Below are 21,095 nucleotides of genomic sequence, written 5' to 3' on the forward strand. Positions count from 1 at the left end.
ACGTATCATCCGGCACCCTGCCGGAGGGGGGAACCCTCACCGGTGGCCATCTTCATCATCCCGGTGCTCTCCATGACGAGGAGGGAGTAGTTCACCCTCGGGGCTGAGGGTATGTACCAGTAGCTATGTGTTTGATCTCTCTCTCTCTCTCTCTCGTGTTCTTGAGGTGATACGATCTTGATGTATCGCGAGCTTTGCTATTATAGTTGGATCTTATGATGTTTCTCCCCCTCTACTCTCTTGTAATGGATTGAGTTTTCCCTTTGAAGTTATCTTATCGGATTGAGTCTTTAAGGATTTGAGAACACTCGATGTATGTCTTGCCATGCTTATCTGTGGTGACAATGGTATATCACGTGATCCACTTGATGTATGTTTTGGTGATCAACTTGCGGGTTCCGCCCATGAACCTATGCATAGGGGTGGGCACACGTTTTCGTCTTGACTCTCCGGTAGAAACTTTGGGGCACTCTTTGAATTACTTTGTGTTGGTTTGGATAGATGAATCTGAGATTATGTGATGCATATCGTATAATCATACCCACGGATACTTAAGGTGACATTGGAGTATCTAGGTGACATTAGCGTTTTGGTTGATTTGTGTCTTAAGGTGTTATTCTAGTACGAACTCTATGATAGATCGAACGGAAAGAATATCTTCGTGTTATTTTACTACGGACTCTTGAATAGATTGATCAGAAAGAATAACTTTGAGGTGGTTTCGTACCCTACCATAATCTCTTCGTTTGTTCTCCGCTATTATTGACTTTGGAGTGACTCTTTTTTGCATGTTGAGGGATAGTTATATGATCCAAGTATGTTATTATTGTTGAGAGAACTTGCACTAGTGAAAGTATGAACCCTAGGCCTTGTTTCAACGCATTGCAATACCGTTTACGCTCACTTTTATCATTAGTTACCTTGCTGTTTTTATATTTTCAGATTACAAAAACCTATATCTACCATCCATATTGCACTTGTATCACCATCTCTTCGCCGAACTAGTGCACCTATATAATTTACCATTGTATTGGGTGTGTTGGGGACACAAGAGAGTCTTTGTTATTTGGTTGCAGGGTTGTTTGAGAGAGACCATCTTCATCCTACGCCTCCCACGGATTGATAAACCTTAGGTTATCCACTTGAGGGAAATTTGCTACTGTCCTACAAACCTCTGTACTTTGAGGCCCAACAACGTCTACAAGAAGAAGGTTGCGTAGTAGACATCGAGCTCTTTTCTGGCGCCGTTGCCGAGGATATGAGTGCTTGAAGGTATATCTTTAGATCTTGCAATCGAATCTTTTAGTTTCTTGTTTTATCACTAGTTTAGTTTATAAAAGAAAATTACAAAAAAATGGAATTGAGTTTGCCTCATACGCTTCATCTTTTTAATATCTTTCGTGAGAATGATGGAAAGGAAAATTGTGCTCAAGTGCTAGAAGAAGAAGTCTATAAAATGTTTGGCACTAAACCTTTGAATGATGAGCATGATTGCAATGTTGTTAGTATGAACTTCTTGAATATCCATAGTACTAATGATGATTGCACTAGTCATGATGAGAATATCTCTTATAAGCATGTCGACTTTTGTGGAGTGCATAGAGTTTGCAAGTACATACCAAATAGGGAAAATAGATTTTGCAAGAGGCATAAGTATTTGGAAACTAAATGGTTGCAAGAAAGGCTAGATGTTTGTGCTGAAAATTTAAACTTTCTTAGCCGTACTTGTGAACTTTGCAATGAACGTGATCATTTCAGTACCCAATGCAGATTGTTTCATGATCGTATCGTGTCCAAAAATTGTGATGACTTGATTTCCCTTGCACATCATAATGAACTTAGTTTGCTCTTGGGTTATGAAGAAATGAAACGTATAACTAAGGTTATTCCAGAATTTGCTCTTGATAGGGTTCTTCATTTTGATCTAGAGAAAATTTATATGTATTGTGCGGTGAATTGCATTGAAAAACCTTATATTCCCAATTACTTAAAGAAAAGAAAGCAAATAGAAGATGAAGAGAACATTAATGAAAGGGAAGAGACTTCCCAATATCCTCCTATTATTTCTTATGATGAATCAGGTAACGAGGAGGAGCTTTCTATTCAACCAATCTCATCAATAAGGAGCTCAAAAAAGAGGGATAAACCCACACATGATGTGAAGAAGAAAAAGAAAAAATGGAGAAGTAAAGGTAAAAAGGTATCCCTCCGAAATGATGTTGCTCCTACTACAAATTGTGATGATGATAATTGCTATACTATTGGTGCTATCCATACTATTAATAATGAGAGTGATTATGCTTATGATATGAAAAGGCCCAAGCTTGGGGATGCTATGTTTGATGACGATGACACATTTGAGAATATATTTGCTGAAATTAATGTTTGTCCCAAGCTTGGGGATGCTACGTTTAATGAAGATGATATTTTTAGTCTCCCAAGTTTTGATATGCAAATTTATAATGATGATAGGATGCCTCCTACTTATGATGATTATATTGATGAAAGTGGGTTTGGAAGAGTGTCAACTTTACGAAGTAATGATCCCACTATTTTGGAGGATGTTGAATCTTATTATGATAATTATGAAAGTGCATTTTGAGAATGACTTTATTTAGTAATGATTCCACTATCTTGGAAGAGGTTTCAATTGATTATGATGAGAACAAAGTTGCTACTTATGATGATTATTGTGATGAAACTTATGCTGTAAAAGGTAGTTATGATTATATTTATACAACTTGTCATGATTATGATTACCCTTTTTCTGAACATTACCCTTTTAATGTGGAAACAATTTGTAGTATTTGAGTCTCTTATGATACTCCCACTATTATTCATGAGAAGAAATTTGCTTATGTGGAGAGTAATAAAAATTCTATGCTTGTATATCATGAAAAGAATGCTTTATATGATGGTTATATTGTTGAATTCATTCATGATGCTACTGAAAATTATTATGAGGGAGGAACGTATGCTTGTAGGAATTGCAATAATATCAAGTTACCTCTCTATGTGCTTAAAGTTTTGAAGTTATGCTTGTTTTGCCTTCCTATGCTAGTTGATTATTGTTCCCATAAGTTGTTTGCTCACAAAATCCCTATGCATAGGAAGTGGGTTAGACTTAAATGTGCTAGTCATATTCTTCATGGTGCTCTCTTTATGTTTCAATTCTTATCTTTTATGTGAGCATCATTGAAATCATCATGCCTAGCTAGGGGTGTTAAACGTTAGCGCTTGTTGGGAGGCAACCCAATTTTATTTTAGTCTCTTGCTTTTTGGTTCTGTTTAGTAATAAATAATCCATCTAGCTTCTGTTTAGATGTGGTTTTGTGGTTTAATTAGTGTTTGTGCCAAGTAAGACCTATAGGATCTTCTTGGATGATAGTTATTTGATCTTGCTGAAAATTCCAGAAACTTTCTGTTCACGAAAACAATTGCTAAAAATCACCAGAACGTGATAAAATACTGATTCAAATCAATAAACAAATTATCTAGGTCGTCCTATTTTGGTACAGATTACTATAGAGTGTTCTGTTTTTGACAAATCGGGACCCTGTTCCGGCACCCTGCCGGAGGGGGGAACCCTCACCGGTGGCCATCTTCATCATCCCGGCGCTCTCCATGACGAGGAGGGAGTAGTTCACCCTCGGGGCTGAGGGTATGTACCAGTAGCTATGTGTTTGATCTCTTTCTCTCCCTCGTGTTCTTGAGGTGATACGATCTCGATGTATCGCGAGCTTTGCTATTATAGTTGGATCTTATGATGTTTCTCCCCCTCTACTCTCTTGTAATGGATTGAGTTTTCCCTTTGAAGTTATCTTATCGGATTGAGTCTTTAAGGATTTGAGAACACTTGATGTATGTCTTGCCGTGCTTATCTGTGGTGACAATGGGATATCACGTGATCCACTTGATGTATGTTTTGGTGATCAACTTGCGGGTTCCGCCCATGAACCTATGCATAGGGGTTGGCACATGTTTTCGTCTTGACTCTCCGGTAGAAACTTTGGGGCACTCTTTGAAGTACTTTGTGTTGGTTTGAATAGATGAATCTGAGATTATGTGATGCATATAGTATAATCATACCCACGGATACTTGAGGTGACATTGGAGTATCTAGGTGACATTAGGGTTTTGGTTGATTTGTGTCTTAAGGTGTTATTCTAGTACGAACTCTATGATAGATCGAACAGAAAGAATAGCTTCGTGTTATTTTACCACGGACTCTTGAATAGATTGATCAGAAAGAATAACTTTGAGGTGGTTTCGTACCCTACCATAATCTCTTCGTTTGTTCTCCGCTATTAGTGACTTTGGAGTGACTCTTTGTTGCATGTTGAGGGATAGTTATATGATCCAATTATGTTATTATTGTTGAGAGAATTTGCACTAGTGAAAGTATGAACCCTAGGCATTGTTTCAACTCATTGCAATACCGTTTACGCTCACTTTTATCATTAGTTACCTTGCTGTTTTGATATTTTCAGATTACAAAAACCTATATCTACCATCCATATTGCACTTGTATCACCATCTCTTCGCTGAACTAGTGCACCTATACAATTTACCATTGTATTGGGTGTGTTGGGGACACAAGAGACTCTTTGTTATTTGGTTGTAGGGTTGTTTGAGAGAGACCATGTTCATCCTATGCCTCCCACGGATTGATAAACCTTAGGTCATCCACTTGAGGGAAATTTGCTACTGTCCTACAAACCTCTGCACTTGGAGGCCCAACAACGTCTACAAGAAGAAGGTTGCGTAGTAGACATCAATGAGAGAAGCTGGTATGAACTCGACCTCTCTTGTTTTTGTAAATATGATTAGTTCATCGTTCCTGATTCAGCCTATTATGAGTGAAACATGTTTGCAATGACAATTAGAGATTATAGTTGCTTATGCCATGCTTAATTTGGTAGGAGTTTATAATAGTTTACCTTGCGTGCCAACATGCTATTAAAATGGTTGTGATGTGGTATGATAGGGTGGTATCCTCCTTTGAACGATTCGAGCGGCTTGACTTGGCAGATGTTCACGCATGTAGTTGAAACAAAATCAACATAGCCTACACGGTATTTATGTTCATGGTGAATTATATCCTACCCATGCTTGCATTCAGTGTTGATTAATTTTAATGCATGTTCATGACTGTTGTCGCTCTCTAGCTAGTCGCTCTCCAGTATCTTTCTAGCCATCACTTGTACTAAGCGGGAATACTGCTTGTGCATCCAATTCCATAAACCCCAAAGTTATTCCATATGAGTCCACCATACCTTCCTATATGCGGTATCTACCTGCCGTTCCAAGTAAATTTGTATGTGCCAAACTCTAAACCTTCAAATAAAAATTCTGTTTTGTATGCTCGAATAGCTCATGTATCAACTAGGGTTGTTTGTATCTTCCATGCTAGGCGGGTTATTCTCAACAGGAGTGGACTCCGCTCCTCACTCACGAGAAAATGGCTGGTCACTGGGATGCCCAGTCCCATGCTCAAATCAAATCAAAATAGTTGCAAACAAAACTCCCCCAGGATTGTTGTTAGTTGGAGGCACCCGTTGTTTCGGGCGAGCCATGGATTGATGCTTGTTGGTGGTGGGGGAGTATAAACTTTACCATTCTGCTTGGGAACCGCCTATAATGTGTGTAGCATGGAAGATATCGAGATCTCTCGGTTGTTATGTTGACAATGAAAGTATACCGCTCAAAATATTATTCATCTCTATTTCAAAATCGAGCTCTGGCACCTCTACAAATCCCTGCTTCCCTCTGCGAAGGGCCTATCTATTTACTTTTATGCTGAGTCATCATCCTCTTATTGAAAAGCACCAGTTGGAGAGCACCGCTGTCATTTGCATGTATTACTATTAGTTTACATTGAGTATGACTGTGACTGGATCTCTTTTACCATGAATTACAATTTCCAGTCAGCCCTTGATCTTCAGGGGTGTTCTGCATTTATGTTTTGCGGTCTCAGAAAGGGCTAGCGAGATACCATCTTCTTATATCATACTATGATTGTTTTGAGAAAATGTTGTCATCCGAGATTTAGTATTATTGCTCGCTAGTTGATTATGCCATTGATATGAGTAAGCATGAGACCTAAATGTTATTGTGAATATGGTTAGTTCATAATCTTTGTTGAAAACTTGAATGTTGGCTTTACATATTTACAACAACAAGAGCAAATAGAGTTTGTGAAAGTTTTTCTTTATCACTTTTAGTTTATCAACTGAATTTCTTGAGGACAAGCAAAGGTTTAAGCTTGGGGGAGTTGATACGTCTCTGTCGTATCTACTTTTCCAAACACTTTTGCCCTTGTTTTGGACTCTAACTTGCATGATTTGAATGGAACTAACCCGGACTGACGCTGTTTTCAGCAGAATTGCCTTGGTGCTATTTTTGTGCAGAAATAGAAGTCCTTGGAATCACCTGAAAATCAACGGAGATTATTTTTGGAACATATAAAAAATACTGGCGAAAGAATCAAGGCCAGGGGACCCACACCCTGTCCACGAGGGTGGGGGCGCGCCTACCCCCTGGGCGTGCCCCCAGCCTTGTGGGTCCCCTGGTGCTCCCCTGACCTCAACTCCAACTCTATATATTCGTGTTCGAGGAGAAAAAAATGAGAGGGAAGGATTCATCGCGTTTTACGATACAGAGCCGCTGCCAAGCCCTAATCTCTCTCGGGAGGGCTGATCTGGAGTCCATTCGGGGCTCCGGAGAGGGGAATCCATCACCATCGTCATCATCAACCTTCCTCCATCACCAATTTCATGATGCTCACCGCCGTGCATGAGTAATTCCATCGTAGGCTTGCTGGATGGTGATGGGTTGGATGAGATTTATCATGTAATCGAGTTAGTTTTGTTAGGGTTTGATCCCTAGTATCCACTATGTTATGAGATTGATGTTGCTATGACTTTGCTATGCTTAATGCTTGTCACTAGGGCCCGAGTGCCATTATTTCAGATCTGAACCTATTGTGTTCTCATGAATATACGTGAGTTCTTGATCCTATCTTGCAAGTCTATAGTCACCTATTATGTGTTATGATCCATTAACCCCGAAGTGACAATAATTGGGATACTTTTCGGTGATGATCGTAGTTTGAGGAGTTCATGTATTCACTATGTGTTAATGCTTTGGTCCAGTACTCTATTAAAAGGAGGCTTTAATATCCCTTAGTTTCCAATAGGACCCCGCTGCCACGGGAGGGTAGGACAAAAGATGTCATGCAAGTTCTTTTCCATAAGCACGTATGACTATATTCGGAATACATGCCTACATTACATTGATGAACCGGAGCTAGTTCTATGTCACCCTATGTTATAACTATTGCATGAGGAATCACATCCGACATAATTATCCATCACTGATCCATTGCCTACGAGCTTTTCATATATTGATCTTCGCTTATTTACTTTTCCGTTGGTACTGTTACAATCACTATAAAACCAAAACTATTACTTTTGCTACCGTTACCACTACTATCATATTACTTTGCTACTAAATACTTTGCTGCAGATATTAAGTTTCCAGGTGTGGTTGAATTGACAACTCAGCTAATAATACTTGAGAATATTCTTTGGCTTCCCTTGTGTCGAATCAATAAATTTGGGTTGAATACTCTACCCTCGAAAACTGTTGCGATCCCCTATACTTTTGGCTTATCAGTACTTGGTATGTCTTGACTAGTGCGTAGATCTCCCTGGCAACGGCGCCAGAAATCCTTCTTGCTACCTCTTGAGTATGCGTTGGTTTTCCCTTGAAGAGGAAAGGCTGATGCAGCAAAGTAGCGTATGTATTTCCCTCAGCTTTTGAGAACCAAGGTATGAATCCAGTAGGAGACTACACGCAAGTCCCTCGTACCTGCACAAACAATCAAGAACCTTGCAACCAACACAATAAAGGGGTTGCCAATCCCTTCACGACCACTAGCAAAAGTGAGATCTGATAAAGATAATAAGATAAATATTTTTGGTATTTTTGTTGTATAGATTGAAAAGTAAAGATTGCAAAACAAACGACACCAGAAATAGCTAGTTGACGGGAAAATAATATAATTGAGAATAGACCCGGGGGCCATAGGTTTCACTAGTGGCTTCTTTCAAGATAGCATAATCTACGGTGGGTGAACAAATTACTGTCGAGCAATTGATAGAAAAGCGCATAGTTATGAGAATATCTAGGCATGATCATGTATATAGGCATCACGTCCGTGACAAGTAAACCGAAACGATTCTGCATCTACTACTATTACTCCACACATCGATCACTATCCAGCATGCATCTAGAGTATTAAGTTCATAAGAACAGAGTAACACATTAGGCAAGATGACATGATGTAGAGGGATAAACTCAAGCAATATGATATAAACCCCATCTTTTTATCCTCACTGGGATCAAGCACTGCAAGATTGAACCCAAAGCTAAGCACTTCTCCCATTGCAAGAAAGATCAATCTAGTAGGCCAAACCAAACTGATAATTCGAAGAGACTTGCAAAGATATTTAAATCATGCATAAAAGAATTCAGAGAAGAACCAAATATTTTTCATAGATAATCTTAATCATAAACCCACAATTCATCGGATCTCGACAAACACACCGCAAAAAGAATTACATCGAATAGATCTCCTAGAGAATCGAGGAGAAGTTTGTATTGAGATCCAAAGAGAGAGAAGAAGCCATCTAGCTAATAACTATGGAACCGAAGGTCTCTGGTAAACTACTCACACATCATCGAAGAGGCTATGGTGTTGATGTAGAAGCCCTCCGTGATCGATTCCCCCTTCGGCGGAGCGCCGGAAAAGGCCCCAAGATGGGATCTCACGGCTACAGAAGGTTGCGGCGGTGGAAATAGGGTTTCGTGGTGCTCCTGGATGTTTTAAGGGTATTTGAGTATATATAGGTGAAAGAAGTAGGTCAGTGGAGCTGCGAGGGGCCCACAAGGGTGGGGGCACGCCCTCCTACCTCATGGCTTCCTCGCTGCTTCCTTGACGTCCACTCCAAGTCTCCTGGATTGCATTTGTTCCAAAAATGATCCTCGCGAAGGTTTTATTCCGTTTGGATTCCGTTTGATATTCCTTTTCTGTGAAACACTAAAATAGGCAAAAAAATAGCAATTTGCACTGGGCCTTCGGTTAATAGGTTAGTCCCAAAAATAATATAAAAGTGCATAATAAAGCCCATTAAACATCCAAAATCGATAATATAATAGCATGGAACAATCAAAAATTATAAATACGTTGGACACGTATCACATTGCAAGGAGGGTTCCTCCTCCGAACACTTCAAGGCAATTTGATCAGAAGGAACTGTATTCGGATTTTCAGCGATGACGCTGTATTCGACTTACACCTTCAGCTTTGCAAAGTGGGCTCCCCCTGGTGCTTCGGAAAGCTTCGTCTTCATATTAAATATAATACCCTTCAGCTTCCGTGCCACCGTCGCCTAGGCTTCCACGTGTCCGACGAATATGAAGGGTCCTAGCGATTTTATAGATAACACCCTGACGGCATATGGAAGGAATCTATTGAAGGCGACTGGATCTCAGATGCCATTCTCAACCAAGCGAGGAAATCCTTAGAGCTGGCCACAAAAAAACCGCACCTGCATGGCTAGCTCTCCCAGTTCTTCCTCACGCCCTCACGACCCTCAAAAAGGCGATTGGGAGAGGTGCTCGGTCTCCCACACTGAGCTGACCAAGCTCTAGGTGCAAGGATATCTCCCTCCCGCAGACCTGGTCCCCGTCTGGGTGGGATTGACTTCCATAAATGGCGAAACCCTGGCGGAAAATTTCCCCAATCCTTCAGAAGGGGAGCGAGTTTGCTTTGTTTCCTTCCTTTTAAGAGGCGTTGGATTTCCAATCCACCATTTCCTCCGAGGTCTCCTGGAGTACTATGGCCTTCAGCTGCACATTCTCATGCCGGGCTCTAATCTGCATATCGCGGGCTTCGTTGCTCTTTGTGAGCTGTTCCTGGGTTGCGAGGCCCATTTTGAATTGTGGAGAAAACTTTTCTGCCTCGTCCCCCGCTCCCAGAAGGGATCTATATTCGAGGTGGGCGGCGCCGAAGTATGGCGCATAGGCGGGAGAAGATATATGTCCGGCACTCCGAAGAAGGCATACGAAGAGTGGCCTTCAGAGTGGTTTTATATCGAAGAAATTGTTCTCCCAGACCCAATCCGGTGAGGCCTTCCTGAATTTGGTAATGCTTCGTTAAAGAAACGCCACAGATGGCATCCTCGGAGTTTCGAAGAGGAGGACAGTGTGGAGGTTAAACAGTTAATGAGCAGGATAAAGGCACTCGCCCATTCCAGACTATCCATAATTGAAGTAATGACGATTTCAATAACGCGAGGCGTTTAGCCACTTCAATCCAGAGGACTCCCCATGTGGCACTACAACGGGGAAGATGATGCATCACGCTACGGACGCAAGGGTCCAGACACCTTTGCCGCCTTGGCCGCCATGTTGGCTGATCTTTTTAAAGGGGAGAAAGAATATTTTACTTGCCTTAAGTGCCGAGAGGGCTTTTCCATGTACAACCCTCCTAGCTGGGTGAGCTTTCACTTCGTAACCTTACTCAACCCTCCTCTTGAGTCACACCTAGTTGAAATTAATCCGACTATTCTTAACAGGAATGGAGGAAGGTTGTCGCAGGGATCTATAGCCCCGCTCCGCAGCCAGAGGATCATATCCGAGACCTAGATCCCGGATTTGAAGAGGATGCAGATATATTCATAGAATTCAAGGAGGTTTTTTTTATCAGGCAAGCTACGACGGCACGGAAGTGGCCATCATAGCCGATTATCCCGGCATTCTCCCCTCCTCCCACGGAAGTACCCAGGAGACGTCTCCTTCACAGGAGTTTTCTCATCGCGCCTCACCCACCGCACTATCTCGTGCTCCAAAGGGGCGGCGCTCATCTCGCCATGCCGCATCCAAAACGTCCCTTGAAAAAGCGACGCCTGCGCAGGGCGGATCCTCAAAAAGAAAAGCGGACGGCGATACTACTGAGCCCCCACCTTCATCAAAAAGGTATGGTTTTAATATGCCCTTGGCAGGTATACCGAATTGTGATGTTTCTCGCTGTGCCATATTGTTTTTAGGAAAAGCATATGCCGGACCGTGTCAGGAGGCCTCGCTGGTAATACACCACCCAATCCAACCCTGGACTCCGTTCGACTAGGGTTGATACAGGTGCGACGCCGGATTGTGCTCTCCCAGAGGATTCGGATGATGTATCCATTACCAACTCTGAAGTGGAGAGTGCGATGAATCATCGGCGCCGGAGGGCGGCTATGCGTGACGCAACTTTCACCGAAGAGGCATTCAATGCCTTCAGCTTAGCGGATGCATATATCTGAGTTGCTCGAGGTGAGCTCGCTGGAGCCACTCACCAGCTTTCAAAGGATATGCGGGTAAGACTTTTGTGTAGGTTCAATAATCGTGTGCACCCGTAGCCACCGAGACTTAAAGTAGTTGGCACAACTAATTTAAGAATCATTGTACAATTTAGGTACTCACAGAGAAGAACAACCTGCTATCTCAGGAGCTTGAAAAGTGTCAGTTCTAGCTAACTGCAGTCACCGCTGAACTGGAGAAATCCAAGATGGCACTGACTGGTAATGTCAATTACTGTCCAGAAAATATGATTCTATGCCTGCGATGTTTTAACATAAGCACCGTTGCATTTACGACAGCAGGATTGGTGGATCAGTTAGAAAAGGAACTAAGGAGCGTGCAGGCGGATAAACAGCATGCCGAAAGGCAAGAGGCCGCTGGTCAATGTGTACTTACACGGATCAGGGATGAGAAGAACAAGCTACAGGATGCTAACACCAAGCAAGCCGAAGAGCTGAAGGACGTACGGGCCCGACTGGTGGATGCCTTGAAAGAGAACAGAAAGCTGAAAGGCGGCATATTCAGTATGCCTTTTAACCTTACTTTCGTACAGTTCCCTAATGTGAGGTGTAAACAAGTTTTTCCTGTAGGTGTGCTGACTGGGCAGTCCAAAGAAGAGAGGGGGTCTGGATTTCAAGGCGATCTGCTACAAGAGCTGTCCAGAGTGCATGAGCGAGCCCGGAGGGCAATGAGGAACATTGTTAAAGCTCTATGGCTACCCGATTCTTCTCCAGGAAGTATGGAGGATCTCGTGAATTTATTCAAAGGAGCTCGTCGCCGCTTTGGACTATGGAAGATATTAGCATGCCGAGAAGGTGCACGAGAGGCCTGGGCCATGGTGAAAACATGGTACACTGGACTTGATCCGAATCATATGGCCCGGGTCGGGCCTCGGGGACCAGATGGACAGGAAATTCCTGTTAGCTTAGTATATGACCAAGTAAAGATAGCCGCCAAGTTTTCTCAGCAGGATTGTAAGCTTGACAACTTATTTGATGGTCTAGAGGAGGAGGAAGTTTTCGAGTACAAGTAGTAATGTACTTTTATAAACAAACGTATCTCCAGCCGAATTATAAAACGATTGTCATGGCAGACCTTCCGCTTTAACCTCCTAAATCTAAAGTTTGGAGTGTTCCCGAATAGTGTACTGGTGGTAAACACCGAAGTATGTTGGGAAACCAGGCAGTCCGGTCATAGTTGCTTGAACAGACAAGTTGTATTCGGGGAGTTATGTTATATTACATTTGATCACAAGAAACATCTTCCAGAGAGAATAGTTCCGTTAAGGGTTCCTTTCCCTGGGCCAGTGTGCGTTGTTGTGCATGCCTGAGTTGTGATGCTAAAAATCACAGTGCGTTATATTTTGGGGGCTTGCAGCGCAACAAGTGCAGTTCATCTTTTGTTTCCCGACCTATTATTCCCTTAAGAACGCTAGCTTTCGGCTTCACTCGTCTGAGGTACACGTCCGGATAACCCGGCTGTAACAATCGCAGAGGTGCTCCCTTTATGCCCTAGCCGAACAAACGGGGACGTAGGGCATAAGCACAAGAGCCAGGCAACCCAGCTTGGCAAAAACTTAAGTCATAAAGGTGCATATAATGGCGAAGAAAAGACATATATGAGAAGACAATGCATATATACGGTGAGCTTGATGCTCGAAAAATAATAAGCTTCTGTGACAAGAAGCCCCCAGGTATTGGGGGTATGTACATTTAAGGATGTATACCCCTTAAGTGTGCGGTTTATCCGAACATGGGCTAGAAATCGTATAAAAACGAAAAGAAGAAAGAGAAAAAAAAAGAGAAAAAAGGTAACGAACTGTGAGTCCGGACTTAGGCGTAGAATCTTTGGAGTCTGGCAGCATTCCAAGGGTTCGGCTCTAAGCGATTGTCCGATGCATTACGAAGGCGATAGGCTCCTCCAGTGAGAACTTCATCTATAATGAAGGGACCCTCCAATTTGGGCTTGAGCTTGTCCTTTTTCTTCTGTGGTAGGCGTAGAACGAGTTCACCGACATTGTAAGTCTTGGCCCGCACTTCTCTGCTTTGGTATCTTCGAGCTTGTTGTTGATAGAATGCTGAGTGAGCTTTTCCGCCATCGCGCTCCTCCTCCAGGCCATCTAAGTCATCTTGCCGATCGAGCTCGGCCTCTCTCTCTTCGTACATGCGTACTCGAGGTGACTCGTGAATAAAATCATAGGGCAAGACAGCCTTTGCTCCGTACACCATAAAGAACAGTGTGTACCCGGTCGTGCGATTGGGCGTGGTCCGCAGTCCCTGGAGTACGGAGTCGAGCTCCTCAACCCAGTGTTTATCTGACTCCTTTAAGGATCGCACTAGTCTAGGTTTAATGCCGCTCATTATCAGGCCGTTAGCCCGTTCAACTTGACCGTTAGCTTGAGGGTGATAGACGGAGGCATAATCGAGCATGATGCCCAGATTGGCGCACCAGGTTTTTACTTTGTCGGCTGTAAAGTTAGAGCCGTTATCGGTGATGATGATGTGTGGGACACCATAACGGTGTACGACACCGGATATGAAGTCTATCACTGGTCCAGCTTCGGCCGTTTTAACTGGTTTGGCCTCTATCCACTTAGTGAATTTATCTACCATGACCAGTAGGTATTTTTTACTTATGGCTTCCCCCTTTGAGGGGTCCGACCAAGTGAAGCCCCCGGACCGCGAAAGGCCAAGTAATGGGGATTGTTTGTAGGGCGGTAGGCGGCATATGGCTTTGATTGGCGAAAAGCTGACATCCTACACAACATTGGACGAGGTCTTATGCATCTGCTCGGGCCGTGGGCCAGAAAAAATAGTACGGGAGGCCTTACTTATGAGGGCCCAATATGCGGCCTGATGGCCGCCAAGACCAGCATGGATTTCAGCCAAGAGTTGTTGTCCCTCTTCTTCGGAGATACATCTTTGAAGGACTCCAGTAGTACTTTTCTTGTAGAGTTCTCCTTCATGAGCCTTGTAGCCTTTCGAACGACGAAGAATGCATCGAGCCTCATTCTGGTCTTCGGGGAGCTCTCGCCTATTCAGGTAGGCCAGGAAGGGTTCGGTCCATGACGCGATTACTGCTATGATTACATGGACCGATGGTGTCATTTCGGTGGCCGAGCCCCCGATGATATCAGAATTGTGTTCGGAATCAGGGGGTATGACCAGATCCAGACTGGTATTGCTGCTCTCATCCTGCCACGCCACGGATGGCTTGAAGAGCCTTTCCACAAAGTTATTGGGTGGGACGGGGTCACGTTTAGCGCCCATGCGAGCAAGGGTGTTCGCTGCTTGATTACTCTCTCGGGCCACGTGATGAAACTCAAGCCCCTCAAACCGAGCTGATATTTTAAGTACGGCATTGCGGTAAGCCGCCATCTTTGGATCTTTGGCATCAAATTCTACGTTTATTTGGGATATTGCAAGGTTTGAATCCTCGCGCACCTCGAGGCATTGTATGCCCATAGAGACAGCCATCCCGAGACCATGCAATAAGGCCTCATATTCGGCTGCGTTACTAAAGTTTGTATACAGTATTTGGAGCACATAACAGACTATATCTCCTGTGGGGGATGTCAAGACGACACCAACCCCAAGTCTGGCTAGCATTTTAGAGCCGTTGACGTGCATCACCCAGTTGGAATATGTGCCATACTCTTTAGGGAGTTCGGCTTCCGTCCATTTGGCGACGAAGTCAGCCAACACCTGAGATTTAATGGCTTGGCGTGGCTTATATGTTATTTCAAACGGTAAGAGCTCAATAGCCCATTTGGCAATCCGGCCGGTGGCGTCTCGGTTGTTTATGATATTATTAAGTGGTACCTCGGATGCCACCGTGATCGAACACTGTTGAAAGTAGTGCCGCAGCTTCCGGGATGCCTTGAAGACCGCATACGTTATCTTTTGATAATGCGGGTATCGGAATTTGCATGGTGTGAGGACCGTCGACACATAGTATATGGGTTTTTGAAGTGGGAATTTATGTCCCTCTTCCTCTCGTTCGACGACGAGCACCGCACTCACTACCTGATGTGTTGCAGATATGTACAGTAACATGGGTTCGCCGACGTTTGGTGCGGCCAGGATTGGGTTGCTTTCTAACAAAGCTTTTATTTCTTCCAGTCCGGCTCTTGCAGCATCCGTCCACGCGAAGTGGTCGGTGCGTCGGAGCAAGCGATACAATGGCAGCACCTTTTCTCCTAATTTGGAGATGAAGCGGCTGAAAGCGGCTACGCATCCGGCTAGTTTTTGGACCTGTTTGAGGTCTGTTGGTGTAGCCAACTGTGACAGGGCTCAGATTTTGGCTGGGTTTGCTTCGATTCCCCTAATGGAAACGATGAACCCTAGAAATTTTCTGGCGAAACGCCGAAAACGCACTTTTTCGGATAGAGTCGTATGTCATATCTTTGGAGGTTGTCGAATGTAAGGCGTAAATAATCTACCAATGATTCGACATGCTTAGTTTTGATGACTACATCATCTACATATGCCTCGACTGTCTTGCCGATTTGCTTTTCCAGGCATATTTGAATCATCTGTTGGTATGTGGCACCGGCGTTTTTGAGCCCGAAGGGCATGGTGTTGAAGCAGAAGGGCCCATATGGGGTGATGAATGTCGTAGCGGCTTGGTCGGATTCCTTCATCTTGATTTGATGGTATCCGGAGTATGCCTCGAGGAAGCACAGTGAGTCGTCACCTGCGGTGGCATCAATAATCTGGTCGATGCGAGGTAGTGGGAAGGGATCCTTAGGGCAGGCTTTATTGAGGTCCTTGAAGTCGACACACAAGTGCCAGGATTTATCCTTCTTCAACACCATGACCAGATTTGCTAGCCAATCCGGATGTTTGATCTCTCTGATAAACCCGGCTTCGAGTAGCTTGGCTAGCTCCTCCCCCATAGCATGTCGTTTGGGTTCGGAAAATCGCCGCAGCGTTTGCTTGACTGGCTCGTATCCCTTCAATATGTTGAGACTATGTTCGGCCAGCGCGCGTGGGATTCCCGGCATATCCGAAGGGTGCCAGGCGAAGATGTCCCAGTTCTCGTGCAAGAACGCACGCAATGCGGCATCGACCGCCGAATCCAGCTGTGCCCCAATGGAAGCTGTCTTCTTGGGGTCCGTCGGGTGAACTTGAAATTTGACTACATCATCTACTGGCTTGAAACAAGTGGATTTAGGCCTTTTATCAAGAATTACGTCGTCTCTATCCACCGTGGAATGCAGAGCGGTGAGCTCCTCGGCTGCCAGGGCTTCACACAGTGCCTCGAGGGCCAGGGATGCGGTTTTGTTTTTGCTACCTCTTGAGCATGCGTTGGTTTTCCCTTGAAGAGGAAAGGGTGATGCAACAAAGTAGCGTAAGTATTTCCCTCAGTTTCTGAGAACCAAGGTATCAATCGAGTAGGAGACTACACGCAAGTCGCCTAGTACCTGCACAAACAAACAAGAACCTCGCAACCAACGCGATAAAGGGGTGGTCAATCCCTTCACGGTCACTTACGAAAGTGAGATCTGGTAAACATAATAAGATAAATATTTTTGGTATTTTTGTATAGATTGGAAAGTAAAAATTGCAAAACAAACGGCGACATAAATGGCTAGTTGCTGGGAGAATAATATAATGGAGAATAGACCCGGGGGCCATAGGTTTCACTAGTGGCTTCTCTCAAGATAGCATAATCTATGGTGGGTGAACAAATTACTGTCGAGCAATTGATAGAAAAGCGAATAGTTATGACAATATCTAGGCATGATCATGTATATAGGCATCACGTCCGTGACAAGTAGACCGAAACGATTCTGCATCTACTATTATTACTCCACACATCGACGGCTATCCAGCATGCATCTAGAGTATTAACTTCATAAGAACAGAGTAACGCTTTAGGCAAGATGACATGATGTAGAGGGATAAACTCAAGTAATATGATATAATCCCCATATTTTTATCCTCGATGGCAACAATACAATACGTGTCATTTCCCTTTCCGCCACTGCGATAGAGCACCGTAAGATTGAACCCAAAGCTAAGCACTTCTTCTATTGCAAGAAAGATCAATCTAGTAGGTCAAACCAAACTTATAATTCAAAGAGACATGCAAAGATATTTAAATCATGCATAAAAGAATTCAGAGAAGAACCAAATATTGTTCATAGATAATCTTGATCATAAACCCACAATTCATCGGATCTCAACAAACACACCGCAAAAAGAATTACATCGAATAGATTTCCAAGAGAATCGAGGAGAACTTTGTATTGAGATCCAAAGAGAGAAAAGAGGCCATCTAGCTAATAACTATGGACTCGAAGGTCTGTGGTAAACTACTCACACATCATCGGGTATATATAGGGGGGGCCCACGAGGGTGGGGGGCGCGCCCTCCTGCCTCGTGGCCTCCTTGCTTCTTTCTTGACATCCACTCCAAGTCTCCTGGATTGCCTTTGTTCCAAAAACGATCCTCGCGAAGATTTCATTCCATTTGGATTCCGTTTGATATTCCTTCTCTGCGAAACACTGAAATAGGCAAAAAAACAGCAATTTGCACTGGGCCTTCGGTTAATAGGTTAGTCCCAAAAATAATATAAATGTGCATAATAAAGCCCTTTAAACATCCAAAAGATATAATATAATAGCATGGAATAATAAAAAATTATAGATACGTTGGAGACGTATCAAGCATCCGCAAGCTTAATTCGTGCTCGTCCTCGAGTAGGTAAATGATAAAAACAGAATTTTTGATGTGGAATGCTTCCTAACATAATTTTCAAAGTAATTCTCTTTATTGTGGCCTGAATGTTCACATCCAAAAGATTCAAGATAAAAGTTTAATATTGACATAAAAATAATAATACTTCAAGCATACTAACTAAGCAATTATGTCTTATCAAAAAAACATGGCCAAAGAAAGTTATCCCTACAAAATCATATAGTCTGGCTATGCTCTATCTTCACCACACAAAATATTTAAATCATGCACAACCCCGATGACAAGCCAAGCAATTGTTTCATACTTTCGACGTTCTGAAACTTTTTCAATCTTCACGCAATACATGAGCGTGAGCCATGGATATAGAACTATAGGTGGAATAGAATGGTGGTTGTGGAGAAGACAAAAAGGAGAAGATAGTCTCACATCAACTAGACGTATCAACGGGCTGTGGAGATGCCCATCCATAGATATCAATGTGAGTGACTAGGGATTGCCATGCAACGGATGCACTAGAGCTATAAGTGTATGAAAGCTCAAAAAGAAACTAAGTGGGTGTGCATCCAACTTGCTTGCTCACAAATACCTAGGGCATTTTGAGGAAGCCCATCATTGGAATATACAAGCCAAGATCTATAATGAAAAATTCCCACTAGTATATGAAAGTGACAACATAGGAGACTCTCTATCATGAATATCATGGTGCTACTTTGAAGCACAAGTGTGGTAAAAGGAGAGTAGCATTGCCCCTTCTCTCTTTTTTTTATTTGCTCCTTTTCTCTTTTTTATGGCCTCTTTTTTCTTTCTTTTTTTCGTCCGGAGTCTCATCCCGACTTGTGGGGGAATCATAGTCTCCATCATCCTTTCCTCACATGGGACAATGCTCTAATAATGATGATCATCACACTTTTATTTACTTACAACTCAAGAATTACAACTCGATACTAGAACAAAGATATGACTCTATGTGAATGCCTCCGGTGGTGTACCGGGATATGCGATGAATCAAGAGTGACATGTATGAAAGAATTATGAACGGTGGCTTTGCCACAAATACGATGTCAACTACATGATCATGCAAAGCAATATGACAATGATGAAGCGTGTCATAATAAACGGAACGGTGGAAAGTTGCATGGCAATATATCTCGGAATGGCTATGGAAATGCCATAATAGGTAGGTATGGTGGCTGTTTTGAGGAAGATATATGGTGGGTTTATGGTACCGGCAAAAGTTGCGCGGTACTAGAGAGGCTAGCAATGGTGGAAGGGTGAGAGTGCGTATAATCCATGGACTCAACATTAGTCATAAAGAACTCACATACTTATTGCAAAAATCTATTAGTTATGGAAACAAAGTACAACGCGCATGCTCCTAGGGTGATGATTGGTAGGAAAAGACCATCGCCCGTCCCCGACCGCCACTCATAAGGAAGACAATCAATAAATAAATCATGCTCCGACTTCATCACATAACGGTTCACCATACGTGCATGCTACGGGAATCACAAACTTTAACACAAGTATCTCTCAAATTCACAAATACTCAACTAGCATGACTCTAATGTTACCATCTTCATATCTCAAAACAATCATAAAGAATCAACCTTCTCATAGTATTCAATGCACTTTTTATGAAAGTTTTTATTATACCCATCTTGGATGCTGATGTCTACTACACAACCTTCTTCTTGTAGACGTTGTTGGGCCTCCAAGTGCAGAGGTTTGTAGGACAATAGCAAATTTCCCTCAAGTGGATGACCTAAGGTTTATCAATCCGTGGGAGGCGTAGGATGAAGATGGTCTCTCTCAAGCAACCCTACAACCAAATAACAAAGAGTCTCTTGTGTGCCCAACACACCCAATACAATGGTAAATTGTATAGGTGCACTAGTTCGGCGAAGAGATGGTGATACAATTGCAATATGGATGGTAGATATAGGTTTTTGTAATCTGAAAATATAAAAACAGCAAGGTAACTAATGATAAAAGTGGGCACAAACGGTATTGCAATGCTAGGAAACAAGGCCTAGGGTTCCTACTTTCACTAGTGCAAGTTCTCTCAACAATATAACATAATTGGATCATATAACTATCCCTCAACATGCAACAAAGAGTCACTCCAAAGGCACTAAGAGCGGAGAACAAACGAAGAGATTATGGTAGGGTATGAAACCACCTCAAAGTTATTCTTTCCAATCAATCCGTTGGGCTATTCCTATAAGTGTCACAAACAGCCCTAGAGTTCGTACTAGAATAACACCTTAAGACACAAATCAACCAAAACCCTAATGTCACCTAGATACTCCAATGTCACCTCAAGTATCCGTGGGTATGATTATACGATATGCATCACACAATCTCAGATTCATCTATTCCACCAACACATAGAACCTCAAAGAGTGCCCCAAACTTTCTACCGGAGAATCAAGACGAAAACGTGTGCCAACCCCTATGCATCGGTTCATGGGCAGAACTCGCAAGTTGATCACCAAAACATACATCAAGTGAATCACGTGATATCCCATTGTCACCACAGATACGCACGGCAAGACATACATCAAGTGTTCTCAAATCATTAAAGACTCAATCCGATAAGATTACTTCAAAGGGAAAACTCAATCCATTACAAGAGAGTAGAGAGGGAGAAGCAACATAAGATCCAACAATAATAGCAAAGCTCGCGATACATTAAGATCGTGCCAAATTAAGAACACGAGGGAGAGAGATCAAACACATAGCTACTGGTACATACCCTCAGCCCCGAGGGTGAACTACTCCCTCCTCGTCATGGAGAGGGCCGGGATGATGAAGATGGCCACCGGTGAGGGTTCCCCCCTCCGGCAGGGTGCCGGAACAGGGTCCCGATTGGTGGTTGATGGCTACAGAGGCTTGCGGCGGCGGAACTCCCGTTCTATTATGTTCCCCGATCGTTTTAGGGTATATGGATATATATAGGCGGAAGAGGTACGTCTGGGGAGC

Source organism: Aegilops tauschii, chromosome 7 (assembly GCF_002575655.3).
Source record: "Aegilops tauschii subsp. strangulata cultivar AL8/78 chromosome 7, Aet v6.0, whole genome shotgun sequence".
Taxonomy (NCBI): domain Eukaryota; kingdom Viridiplantae; phylum Streptophyta; class Magnoliopsida; order Poales; family Poaceae; genus Aegilops; species Aegilops tauschii.